General features: G+C 37.4%; 1 long non-coding RNA gene across 1 annotated transcript in view; it reads right to left on the bottom strand.

The window, feature by feature from the left end:
* The window catches only part of LOC129177428 (uncharacterized), a 72,410-nt gene extending 59,213 nt beyond the window's left edge, over positions 1-13,197 (bottom strand). Inside the window, exon 1 of the long non-coding RNA XR_008569622.1 lies at positions 12,574-13,197. This is a non-coding gene — a long non-coding RNA (uncharacterized LOC129177428). The remainder of the gene's footprint in view (positions 1-12,573) is intronic.
* Positions 13,198-13,802: the final 605 nt, after the last annotated feature.

Raw genomic sequence — 13,802 nt, 5'->3', positions numbered from 1 at the left:
AACAATTTTTTTAAAAATTGACACAAGATATTTTTAATAAGCTAACAAATCCAGGCCCGTAACCAGGGGGGGTTCGGGGGGTTCGAACGAACCCCCCCACGGGCCACAAAGGTCCGCTTGGTTTAAAAAAAAAAAAATTGAAATCAAGTCTCAGGCACATTCCCCAGGCACATTTATACTCGCAAGCTTGATGTCATTTTGATGATGTCGAAAATATGCATCAGAAAAATGGAGGCCCCCCCGTCCGTCCAAAAGGTCCGTTCACTGTAATTATTGCACCCCCCCAAAAAATATCTGGTTACGGGCCTGAAATCTGCCAATGGAACAAGTCTAAATTACAGTTGGCGTCTCTCCCATATGACACAGCTTGATAACATGTAGTTTTTTGTCTATCCCAAACACTATATCCAAAATCTGAACAATCAATTGCTTTGTTCACAGCTAACGTCTTTATATTTTATTGAGAAATGTGTGTACTTTGCTCAACTGTTGCTATAACTTAATGACAAATGCTATGTGCAGTATTTAAAGGGAATGTCATACATGATCCCATAATTTATGGTAACCCAGCATTCATTACATGCAGCGTAGTCAATCTAAAAACAGAACGTGGAAATTCACAATCAAATGATTTATTGCATCTTACTTTTGGAAATAAGTGATCACCATGTACTGAAGGTGCATTTGAGTGGACATAGGTTTTGCATGAACCAGTCCTGTTTGTAGTTTGTTCTATTTAGAAGGGACTTCAGCATTTTGCTGGTGTTGTTGGGTCTCTGTAAAGATGACTGCAATTGCACTTCAACACTGCACTGTGATTTCATTTTTCATCCCACCACAAAGTGAAGTGAAGTGAAGAACAGTTTTATGTTTTCTGTTTTACATCTTTCAGGGCGTAACAATTCATCAGGTAATCTTCCATACCACTACTCCACGGATTATTTATTTCGTAACAATGATCTACAAGACAATTTCTGGATAGTTCCTCACAAATCAGAGCAACATTATTCTGTATATACACTATCAAGACACATTATTACTGTTTACTATTTTATCACCATAAATTTCAAATTGTTCTTGGGGGTTTTTCTAGCTAATCCAAGGTTTGAAAAAATCCTGACACCAGCTAATATCCACCGCACAATTTACAAACAATCTCAAATCCATTTGCTGTACTTTCCTGCAAAATGTTTCATAAACCAGGTTCAGTATTTTACAAAGATGATCTAGAAATTATGTTCTGCGTAAATATTATTGATCCATGCATGGTTTATGTTTGCCCTACAGCTGTCAAGTACAATGTACAACGCAGTAAAACGCCTTTGATGAAGCAAATCAACTTATCACCACTTTTCACCACTAGGTGTCAGCAATACACCATCTACAATAACCTGTCTGGCAACACAAATAACAGTCACAATACAATAATAGAATAATAATGAAATACAACAACACGAGGTAAAGTGCATGTTTTTGCAATGGCACAAGTAAGTACAAATAAAAGATCTTGAAGGGATTAGATATGTTGCTTCAAGCAGAAATCATTTTATTATTTCATGATTGAAGCTTGCATAATTAATTTTCTATTCACTATCAATGCGTCCAAAGTGCAGCTCAGGGGACAATTGTGCTCCATGGTTGCTTTTTTATTTGACCACGGCAGAAATAAAATTAAATCCAAGAAAAGGAAAATCTGGAGAAAGAAAAAGTCACGAGAAAAAGTAACGAGAAAAGGCAGAAATCTTACTACTATATTATATCTATAGTAGGTTTAGAATATCTAGTAATAACACAAAGCTTTGTTTTTAAAAATATTGTGTACAGTATAACCTTTTTAAGCCTGTTTAACAGAATTGAAAGAAATATATAAAAACAAAATTTATAGTAGTCCCCCCCCCAACAGTATTCTTTCTTCGCCTTTCCCAACAGTGCTCACACACTTCAAAGCTCTAGTAAACATGAGCAATAATGCGAACGCTACAAAAGCTTTCTAACCATCCTTAGAAGAAAGTACAACGATGCAGGCAAGTGCAACAGTAACCATTTGAACTGTCGGAATTATTATTTTAATAGTTCCTAGCTTGTAGCCCCCCCCATAATGACCGCACATTTAGGGTGACCGAACCTCCTGTTTTCATGTCCTGTCCTGGCCGTCCTGTTTTTTGTTTTTTTTTGTTTGGTTTTAAAAGTGATGGAAATGTCCCGACTGAAAAAATACCCTCTAAAAACAATTTTTTTAAAAATTGACACAAGATATTTTTAATAAGCTAACAAATCCAGGCCCGTAACCAGGGGGGGTTCGGGGGGTTCGAACGAACCCCCCCACGGGCCACAAAGGTCCGCTTGGTTTAAAAAAAAAAAAATTGAAATCAAGTCTCAGGCACATTCCCCAGGCACATTTATACTCGCAAGCTTGATGTCATTTTGATGATGTCGAAAATATGCATCAGAAAAATGGAGGCCCCCCCGTCCGTCCAAAAGGTCCGTTCACTGTAATTATTGCACCCCCCCAAAAAATATCTGGTTACGGGCCTGAAATCTGCCAATGGAACAAGTCTAAATTACAGTTGGCGTCTCTCCCATATGACACAGCTTGATAACATGTAGTTTTTTGTCTATCCCAAACACTATATCCAAAATCTGAACAATCAATTGCTTTGTTCACAGCTAACGTCTTTATATTTTATTGAGAAATGTGTGTACTTTGCTCAACTGTTGCTATAACTTAATGACAAATGCTATGTGCAGTATTTAAAGGGAATGTCATACATGATCCCATAATTTATGGTAACCCAGCATTCATTACATGCAGCGTAGTCAATCTAAAAACAGAACGTGGAAATTCACAATCAAATGATTTATTGCATCTTACTTTTGGAAATAAGTGATCACCATGTACTGAAGGTGCATTTGAGTGGACATAGGTTTTGCATGAACCAGTCCTGTTTGTAGTTTGTTCTATTTAGAAGGGACTTCAGCATTTTGCTGGTGTTGTTGGGTCTCTGTAAAGATGCCCCACTCAAATGAGTATATTTAAAATGAAAGTTGTGACTCCTGCGTTTGCAGGTAGCCAAGCAACATTCCTTCCAATCAGAAGCCGAGGGTGTGTCAAGGACAACATGAAGAAAACATAAACATTATTTGACAACAGGGAATTAACTTAATAACTTGTACCCACATAAAGATAGTGTCAGATTGCAATGACAAAGGCCACGATCAGCCGTCACACAAAGATGGATCATTTTTGGGGGCATTTCTTTCTGTTGGTATTCATAACTCCAATAATTGGTGAGTCCTTTTCACTTGATTTAGTTGTTATTGAGTCTGTGTTGCATACCTAATCTCTATTAAACACTTGTAAAGCACATTTCAACATGGTACATGGCATTTCAATCAATATAACCCAAACATGTTGACAATTTTACGTATTAATATGTACAATGTTAACATTATGAACTATGTGTAATTACTAGGGGTGTAACAGTACGCCATAATCACGGTCCGATATGCACCACTGTTTTAATGGTTTGGTTTATTTTCAGTATTGAAAGGGAACAAAATGCAAAAAAATAAAACTGCTTAGCTTTTGCATAAAACATGTATTTTGCATAAAACATTGCATGATTATTAAAATTAAATATAAAAAACTGCAAACTGCTGTCAGGTAAATCTTCAATAAATAAAATATTAAATCATGTCTAATAGTTTCTAACCATCCTTAGAAGAAAGTACAATGATGCAGGCAAGTGCAACAGTAACCATTTGAACTGTCGGAATTATTATTTTAATAGTTCCTAGCTTGTAGCCCCCCCATAATGACCGCACATTTAGGGTGACCGAACCTCCTGTTTTCATGTCCTGTCCTGGCCGTCCTGTTTTTTGTTTTTTTTGGGTCTGGTTTTAAAAATCTGCCAATGGAACAAGTCAAAATTACAGTTGGCGTCTCTGGGCCTGCTGGTGTGTGGCCCCTGTCTGCCTTTGTGGGGTGTGGTCTCTCTCCGTTCTCGGGGGTTGGCTGGTCTTTTTTTTGGGGGGGGGGGCGGACAAGGGAAGAGTGTCCTACACTTTTCCCTGATCTGTTGAGTACGTAAGGGCATTTAGATCAACAATACTATCTGCCGTAATGCCTGGACAGGACAAATAAAAGTGTGTACTCTTTTTACCATATTCTATTAATAGGGTGACTTCCTTGTGGAGCATTATGTCTTTGTCACTTCATGCAGGAATCTACAGCGTGAGAAAGGAGCTGAGATCATTTGCCTATGATTAACACTGTAATTATAATTATAATTGTAATTATAATTATAACTAGATGATGCAATGTAGGTAGACATTGCGTGTGAATGCTGAAAAGCTGAAGCGAAACTGAAATGCTTTAAAAAAGGTCCGAAAATCAAAATTTAGAATGAACATGGGCGACGTTTGGAAGCTGAAGCTCCACTGAAATGCTGTGGAAAAATGATCAAATCTAGAATGAAAGTAAGAGATGTTTGGCCGCTTGAGCTCAACTCTGGATTTCAACCAGTGTACTCTGGGTCAGGAACCAAGCACTCTACCAGCTGAGCTACACAACGTTTACAATCTCACCAGAATGGGTGTAGTAGCACAACATATTATTGCTCAAATCTATATAAACGGTAAAGCCAATTGTAAAAATAACCATGTTACGGCAAGCAATAAAGTTTGCAGTTGGAGTTTGCATGTTCTCCCCGTGCGTGCGTGGGTTTTCTCCGGGTACTCTGTTTTCCTCCCACATTCCAAAAACATGCATGTTCACAGACATTTGCCGATGTAGTCCTGTATGTTTCTGTTGTTCTGTTGTTGTTGTCACAATTGTTGTTGCTGCTGTTGTCCATGTCTCTGTCTTTTTTTTTGTCCCCCTCTTATCCCCGCACCCTCGCTCTGTTTTCTTTTCTCTTCTTCTCTGTCCCCTCCTGCTCCGGTCCAGCGGCTCCAAATTTGCATAATAACATGCATCAAAGTCAAATAAATTCTGTATAACAGGGGAAGTGTACATGTATATCACACTTCTCCCTGGCAGAGTAAATCTGTTGAGCACTTGAGGGCATTTAGATCTACAATTCTATCTGCCTTAAAGGCTGGACAGGACAGGGGTAAAAAAAAACAAAAAAAAAACATGCATGTTAAGTTAATTGGACCCCGCCTGTCGCCCAAAGTCAGCTGGGATAGGCTCCAGCATGCCCCCCCGAAGCTAATGAGGAGAAGCGGCATAGAAAATGACGGATAATGACAGAAAAATGATGGATAACAGTGGTTTATTTGGTCTCTAAAATGTTGACAATAATATGGTTTAGCATCACTGAACAATCTTTGGACAATTGGCTTTAAAATGTCTAAATTTGTTGATTGCACTTCAACACATTTTTCAAGACATCTAACCACATTTTGCTGAAGTGTCCATGTCACTCTTATTTTTGAAATGACCAAAACCGTCTTGAACTGTTACGTTTCATTAATCAAATGAAAAAATAATATGGATTTATGTCTTCATTTGAAAATCTTTTAGGCCAGACCATCTCACCAGGTAATCTCCAACACCTCTACTTCACAGATTCTATACCTTTGTAACAATGCATTAGTTGAGCATCACCCCTAGTGTCCACTGAACAATCATTGGACAATTTCCTTTAAAATGTCTAAATTTGGTGATTGCACTTCAACACATTTGTGCATTTAACTACACAGCTTGCTGAATTGTCCATGTCAGTCTTTTTCTTGAAATAACCAAAACCGTCTTGAATTGTTATGTTTTATTCATCAATTGAAAAAACTAACATGAATTTATGTCTTAATTTGTAAATCTTTTAGGCACTACCGGCTCACCAGGTAATCGCCAACACCTCTACTTCACACAATCTATATCTTTGTAACAAGGCTTTACAACAGAGTATCAAACTACTTTTACTTAACATTCTTTGCCAATATGCTATAAAATGTCTACATCTAGTGATTGCACTTGGACATATTATTGCAACTAACCACACAATTTGCTGAAGTGCCCATGTCAGTCATTTTCTTGAAATAACCAAAACCGTCTTGAATTGTTATGTTTTATTCATCAATTGAAAAAACTAACATAGATTTATGTCTTAATTTGTAAATCTTTTAGGCACTACCGGCCCACCAGGTAATCGCCAACACCTCTACTTCACATAATCTATATCTTTGTAACAAGGCTTTACAACAGAGTATCAAACTACTTTTACTTAACAGTCTTTGCCAATATGCTATAAAATGTCTACATCTAGTGATTGCACTTGGACATATTATTGCAACTAACCACACAATTTGCTGAAGTGCCCATGTCAGTCATTTTCTTGAAATAACCAAAACCGTCTTGAATTGTTATGTTTTATTCATCAATTGAAAAAACTAACATAGATTTATGTCCTAATTTGTAAATCTTTTAGGCACTACCGGCACACCAGGTAATCGCCAACACCTCTACTTCACACAATCTATATCTTTGTAACAAGGCTTTACAACAGAGTATCAAACTACTTTTACTTAACATTCTTTGCCAATATGCTATAAAATGTCTACATCTAGTGATTGCACTTGGACATATTATTGCAACTAACCACACAATTTGCTGAAGTGCCCATGTCAGTCATTTTCCTGAATGAACAAAACAAACTTGAATGAATGTGTTTCATGTGTTTTTTTAAATGTGTTTTCATTCATTCAAAAAGTAACATGTATTTATGTTTTAATTTGTAAATCTTTCAGGCACGACTAGCTCACCAGGTAATTGCTAACACCTCTACGTCACACATTCGCTACCTTTGTAACAATGTTTTGCAACAGAGGATCAAATGTTCTCAAGTAACCAACTGCAACCACTCAACAATCTTTGCCCATATGCTTAAAATAGGGATAAAACGAGTATCTGTTACGAATAATGCATTTTTACCGAGTATGAGCATGAAACGAGTACAGCTCGTCATTATCCTTAATTGTGATGAAGGAAAATCATCATTGGGTAACTACTTAGATATTCACTCTTCACGTTCTGTGATTGGCCAGTCACACAGACAGAATTGAAAACGGCCCGTTTGGTGTCTTAATTTGTACATTTTTTAGGCACGACCGTCTCACCAGGTAATCGCGAACACCTCTACTTAACACAATCTATACCTTTGTAACAAGGCTTAAGAACAGAGGATCAAATGTTCTAAAGTAAACAACTACATTTACTTAACAGTCTCTGCCGACATGTTATAAAATGTCTACATCTAGTGATCGCACTTGGACATATTGTTGCAGCTAACCACACAATTTGCTGAAATGTCCATGTTAGTCTTTTTTCTTGAATGAATAAAACAAACTTGAACTATTGCTTTTCATTTATTCAAATTGAAAAATTAACATCGATTTATGTCTTCATTTGTAAATCTTTTAGGCATGACCATCTCACCAGGTAATTGCCAACATTTATACTTCACACATTCTTTACCTTTTTAACAAGGCTTTAGAACAGAGGGTCAAATGTTCCCAAGTATCCAACTACATTTACTTAACAGTCTTTGCCAATATGCTATAAAATGTCTCAATCTCGTAATTGCACTTGGACATATTATTGCAACTAACCACAAAATTTGCTAAGGTGCCCATGTCAGTGTTTTTTCCTGAATGAACAAAACAAACTTGAATGAATGTGTTTCATTCATTCAAATTTAAAAAGCTACATGCATTTATGTCTTAATTTGTACATCTTTTAGGCACGACCGGCTCACCAGGTAATTGCAAACACCTATCCTTCACACATTCTATACCTTTATAACAATGCTTACAACAGAGGATCAAATGTTGTCAGGTAACCAAATGCTTCCACTCAACAATATTTTGTCAATATGCTTTAAAATGTCTAAATTTAGTGATTGCACTTGGACATATTGCTTTATAATAATAAATAATGAAAACACAAAGATATGTCTTCCACTATACTATGTCTCACGTTTTCTTTTTTTTAATTTTAATGTCAAAGAATAGCTGCACAGCCCTGACAGAAACAGACAAAGACAAGTAGATAAGACAATAAAATAGTGAGCTGGCATTGTTCAACTACAAGCTGGAAGTATTAATGCTGACGCCCCTAATGAAAAACCAGCATTTTAAGAAATGTTACAAACATTTGACAGACATTACAAATTGCCTGTGAGAAAATCCATGTGACAAACACCAATTCTGCAACTTTACAGAGTGAAAGATGACATACAGTCAAACCTGTCTTTCGCGGCCACTAAAGGGAAACGGCAAAAGTGGCCTCTATAGGCAGGTGGCCGTTATAGACAGGTTGGCGGCCATTTTGAATTTGTGCACGCACATATTAACATGTCTGTGATTAGAAGCTTGTTGTGTTTGCAGATACGTTTAATTATACTCTTACATGTTGACCAGTAGAGGGCACTGTGGGACTGCGGATAAAAGTTGTAAAGAACAACTAGGCTTGTTATTCTACACCACCCACAGAACAAAGCTGTGCTACCATATATACGGCAGAGTGTCATTACAGCTTTAGTTACAACTTGAGTCGGTATTTTGGCCGCTATATGAGGTCAGATAATGACCAAGGGATACAAAATGGGTGGCCGCTGGCCGCATTTGACAGGTGACTGCTATACACAGGGTCTATAACACGTACATTTTCTGCGGGGGATTTGTCAGTGGCCGCTATAGGCAGGTGGCCGTTATATACAGGTGGCCGCTTGACAGGTTTGACTGTATTAATATTCTAATATATTATTATTATTATTATTATTATTATTATTATTATTATTATTATTATTATTATAACAGTGGTTTACTTGGTTTCCAGAATGTTGACAATAATATAGTTAAGCATTGCCCCTATTGTCCAATGAACAATCTTGGGACAATTGGCTTTACATTTCCTAAATTTGGTGAAATGCACTTTTTTGCATTTAACCACACAGTTTGCTGAAGTGTCCATGTCACTCTTATTCTTGAAATGACCAAAATCACCTAGAAATTATGTTCTGCAAAATATTATTGATCCATGCATGGTTTATGTTTGACCTACAGCTGTCAAGTACAATGTACAACTTTTCACTCAAAAGTAAAAAGGCAGTAAAATGCAATTTATGAAACAAATCAACTTATCACCACTTTTCACCACTAGGTGTCAGCAATACACCATCTACAATAACCTGTCTGGCAACACAAATAACAGTCATAATACGATAATAGAATAATAATTAAATACAACAACACGAGGTAAAGTACATGTTTTTGCAATGGCACAAGTAAGTACAAATAAAAGATCTCTGAAGGGATTAGATATGTTGCTTCAAGCAGAAATCATTTTATTTCATGATTGAAGCTTGCATAATTAATTTTCTCTTCACTATCAATGCGTCCAAAGTGCAGCTCAGGGGACAATTGTGCTCCATGGTAGATTTTTTATTTGACCACGGCAGAAATAAAATTAAATCCTAGAAAAGGAAAAACTGGAAAAAGAAAAAGTCACAAAATAACGAGAAAAGGCTGAAATCTTACTACTATATTATATCTATAGTAGGTTTAGAATATCTAATAATTACGGAGCCCCGGAGGGGACATGGAAATATGATTTGTTAAAAAAAAAAAAAGTTTCAGAACAGCCAATAGATACTTGTTTTACTGAGGAGTTGGCAATATTGATGTCAATCGCCATAATACAGAAGAAGAAGAAGACATTTCTAGACGGTCCCTGTGTTCCGGTCTCGCTGCCGGCTTCTCCTCGAGATCAATATAAGTCAGACTGCACAGAAGACGGCTCGTTTTGATAAAAACTGGGTCGTAGCTGTTTGTCTGTGTTGCCACGGTGGGGAATAGGTAAGGTTTGCTGTGTTAGAACCATTCACTTGGGAGTTATTGATCCCGGAAGTTTGAATATGTGAATATGTTTCCAGCTTTACCACAGTCTCTTTTGCATTCCCTCGAAAAACTGTGCAAAACAGTTTTGCCTTATCTCGCAAAAGTTTTGCGTTATCTCGCACAATTTCATTCCTTTTTTTTTTTACCCATCATATTTTTTTTCTTCAAGTCCCCTAAAATAATATAATAATAATAATAATAAAATAATAACACAAAGCTTTGTTTTTAAATATATTGTGTAGAGTATAACCTTTTAAACCTGTTTTACAAAATTGTAAGAAATATATAAAAGCAAATAGTAGTCCCCCCCCCCCATCAACAGTATTCTTTCTTTGCCTTTCCCAACAGTGCTCACACACTTCAAAGCTCTAGTGAACGTGAGCAATGCTGCGAACGCTACACAAGCTTTCCAAGATGTAAGTACATGAAACAACGTGCATAGAGCTACACTATTACAGTTCACAACATGTTTGCGCTCATAATCGAATGCCCTCTCTCCTGCAGTTCTTCAGTGACTTGATTCAAAGGTTCTGTCCAAACTGCACCGTTACCATTCGGAATCTGACGCTGACCACAGTCTGACTGGCACTGGGAGTTCTACAGCATTGACACTTACTGCTACCGTTTTCTTCCTGGGAGATGAAGAGCTGCACACCAAATATCAATATAATCGATACCAGGGTAGTATCGGTTTGGGATCAATACTAATATTGTTAGGGTCTGTTATGGTTCGGCTTCATTTGGTATTTCATTAGATCCCTTCACTCCCTGAGTGGGCAGCGCCACGAGGCACACCTGTAGCCACTCTGCCATCAAGGGTTCTTAAGCCACATGGCTGCAGGAGGAGGACGTGGGATTGTTACTACTGCTCTGCATGTTGCCCGTGAACCACCGGTGCGTTTGTTGCTGTTCTTTCGACCTTAAGGCTGCTGTGTTTGTTTAGAGCCTGTCCCACGTCCTCCTTGCCTCTTGTGATGCCGTCCTGCTCACCAGTGAGTTTTGCCTTTTTCCGCGGTGCCTTTTGTTTTACTACCTTAGTTGCACCGTTCTACATCAGTTTGGACTCTGGACTTTTGTATTTCTTTTGTTACTTGGTTCCTGCTCCACTACATTAAAGACGGTATTTTTGACCTGAACTGTGTCTGGCTCTGCATTTTGGGATCTCCACCCGACTGTCCATAACAAATATGATGAGGTCTATATTTTTCAGTTGTCTTCTATCTTTATTTTCACAAATATCTGTTTTTTTTGTTGTGTTGTTCAAATATACAGGGTCAGGCAAAATGATCTGACACATTTGTAGGTTAAATAAAAGGCAAATAAAGTAAAGAAACAAAAAAGTGTTTTTATTTTTGAAAAGTACATATAATGCCATTTTGCTTTGTTTCTTTATAATGCCATTGTTTTTCGTTTCTTTTTCAGTTGCTGCCATGAATTGGACTGGTGAGCATCGCGCTTTCATTGTGGAAACGTTTATCAAAACAAACGAATCTGTAACTGCAACACAACGAGCGTTCCGTTTGCACTTCAATCTTGGTAGACATGATCCCGTACCAGCTCGAAACACCATCTTGTTATGGGTTACCAACTTCAGAGCTACTGGATCTGCATTGAGTGTGTGGACAATATTGGATCCCATTTGACTGATTTAATTTTTAAAACATAATTAAACAGAATGGCATTATATGTACTTTTCGAAAATAAAAACACTTTCTTGTTTCTTTACTTTATTTGCCTTTTATTTAAGCTACAAATGTGTCACATCATTTTGCCTGACCCTGTATATAGAATACAGTCGCCATTTCGTGCTTCAAATTTTGTGGCTTCAGTCTCACGGTTTTTCAAAAATATATGAATTAATAAATGCTGTTTTGTAGTTGAAGATCGCCTATTAGTAGTACAAAAAAATGCACATTGAACAAATTTAACATAAAAATGGCAAAATGAAGTAAAATTCTAATGTAATGCTTTCAGAAGATGCATTCAAAGACAGTGCGAATTATATGTACTGTAGTATTCGACACTACAGTAGTCACTAGGCGTCAGTAATGTTACTGTAAAGTTCAGTGAGACACCCAATACTTGATCACCGGAACAACAGGCTTTTATTGCGGGTTTGGATGATCTCACAACAGGCACAATAGTCCCTAATAAAAATCTCAAATAAAAATACGGGCTACTGTTGCGGCCGTGACGCGTGCGGGGTTTCCGCTACATGTAATGGATGGTGGCGGGGCGCCACAGCTCAATAAAAGCCACCACACCTTGGAAATGACTTTTTTCTTTTACATGAAAGTTAATAGTGTATGAATGGGCATATACAGTATGCTATATCAGCCCATTGTTGAAAGCTTTTTAATACGTTGCCTTGACAACAGCTGTGTTTCCTTTTACATAATCCTTTTCATTTCTCATATACAGTATCTGTAACGTTGTGTAGCAAATACTAACTGGACATAATACACCAAGTCCCCAAGTCGAATTGTTCTTAAGTCGGGGAAAAGGTAATATTACCAATGATATAGGTACTACATGTACGTGTATACATATACAGTATATGTGTATGTATGTAAATATGAGTTTGGATGCAGTAGTAATATTAAACAAGGATAATTAATGAAAAAAACAATAATAAAAATGATATAATAACACGTAATGATAAATGTTATTTACCTTTGAAGAGGAGTGGTCGAGCAGGAGGAGGAATTATTGAAGAAAGGACAAATCTTCGTCGTCCTCTCTTTGTAATGATAGTGGATGCCATTGGTACAGAAGTCTTCACATGTTCCATAATTCAAACCTTGCCTTTGTAAATTGTTCCTATGGTTGAGCGATTCACTCCATAAGCACGCGCTACATTAGCCATTTTCTCGCCACCGTCCAACTTCCTGATGATGGCCACCTTCGTTTCCATAGAAATTGCTTGACGTTTCCTGCCACTACTTCTAGAACTTGCACTCGATTTATCAGCCATGATAACGGATAACAAACGTCTATGTAAAGTATCGAATGGGGTACAAACGGCGTGCTACAAAACAGATACAAATAATTATACTACTCAACTTACACTGCAGTAGTCGCTCCCTATGTTGTCGCCCGTGTCCATGTTGGCCAGTTAGCTTCCCCGGCTAACAAGCAAGGCCCTTTCTTTGGCAATAACGAGCAACCTACCTTGATGATTTATTATAATGTGTTAACTATTTCATTTGAGTCGACTGTGATGCTCAAATGTTGTACAATTCACCACAAAAGGCAAATACTAGACACATTCATCAGTACACGAATCCACCACTTCTATAACAGGCCTCCGCTTGTTGCAGTACCACTTGTTCACCACACCAATTAGATAACAGGAGGTGTCATTAGAAGTCAGAGGGGCGCTGTATCACTCATTAAAAAAGGACACACAGGCTTTTTTTCAGCTTTGTGCCCATTAAAATTAAAGCGGCGTTGTTGTTTGATTTTTGGGAGGTGGGGAGGTTCATAAAATCTATTTATTTTTGATTAGACAAGGGACTGTACACATTTAAAGCAAAATGGTTGGAGTCAGACTTGGTAAAAGTATGTCATTAATTAGATGCATTTTTAACTGAAAAAAATGTTTGGCACTTTAAATTCAAATAGAATGTGGCTGACAAGTGAATCCTTTTTATTCCGGCTGTTCACTGTCAGGGTTTCTCATAGCGAGTCCATAGCATGATTGGTTTTTACATCGAATGTCCTGCTGACACAATCCTGGTTGGGAATCACATCCATACTCACGGCAGAATTGTGTACCATTACACTGCCAAAACGTTCAATTCAAGTTGGCTATATTTAACCTTTTGAAGGACACTTTGTAAACGCAAGTACTTTCGGTGTCTTGAAAACATCTTCCCAGTAAATCTGTTAATTTGTCAGAC

The sequence above is a fragment of the Dunckerocampus dactyliophorus genome, chromosome 2 (genome assembly GCF_027744805.1).
Source record: "Dunckerocampus dactyliophorus isolate RoL2022-P2 chromosome 2, RoL_Ddac_1.1, whole genome shotgun sequence".
NCBI lineage: Eukaryota > Metazoa > Chordata > Actinopteri > Syngnathiformes > Syngnathidae > Dunckerocampus > Dunckerocampus dactyliophorus.
This window is presented reverse-complemented; position numbering and strand designations above follow the sequence as displayed.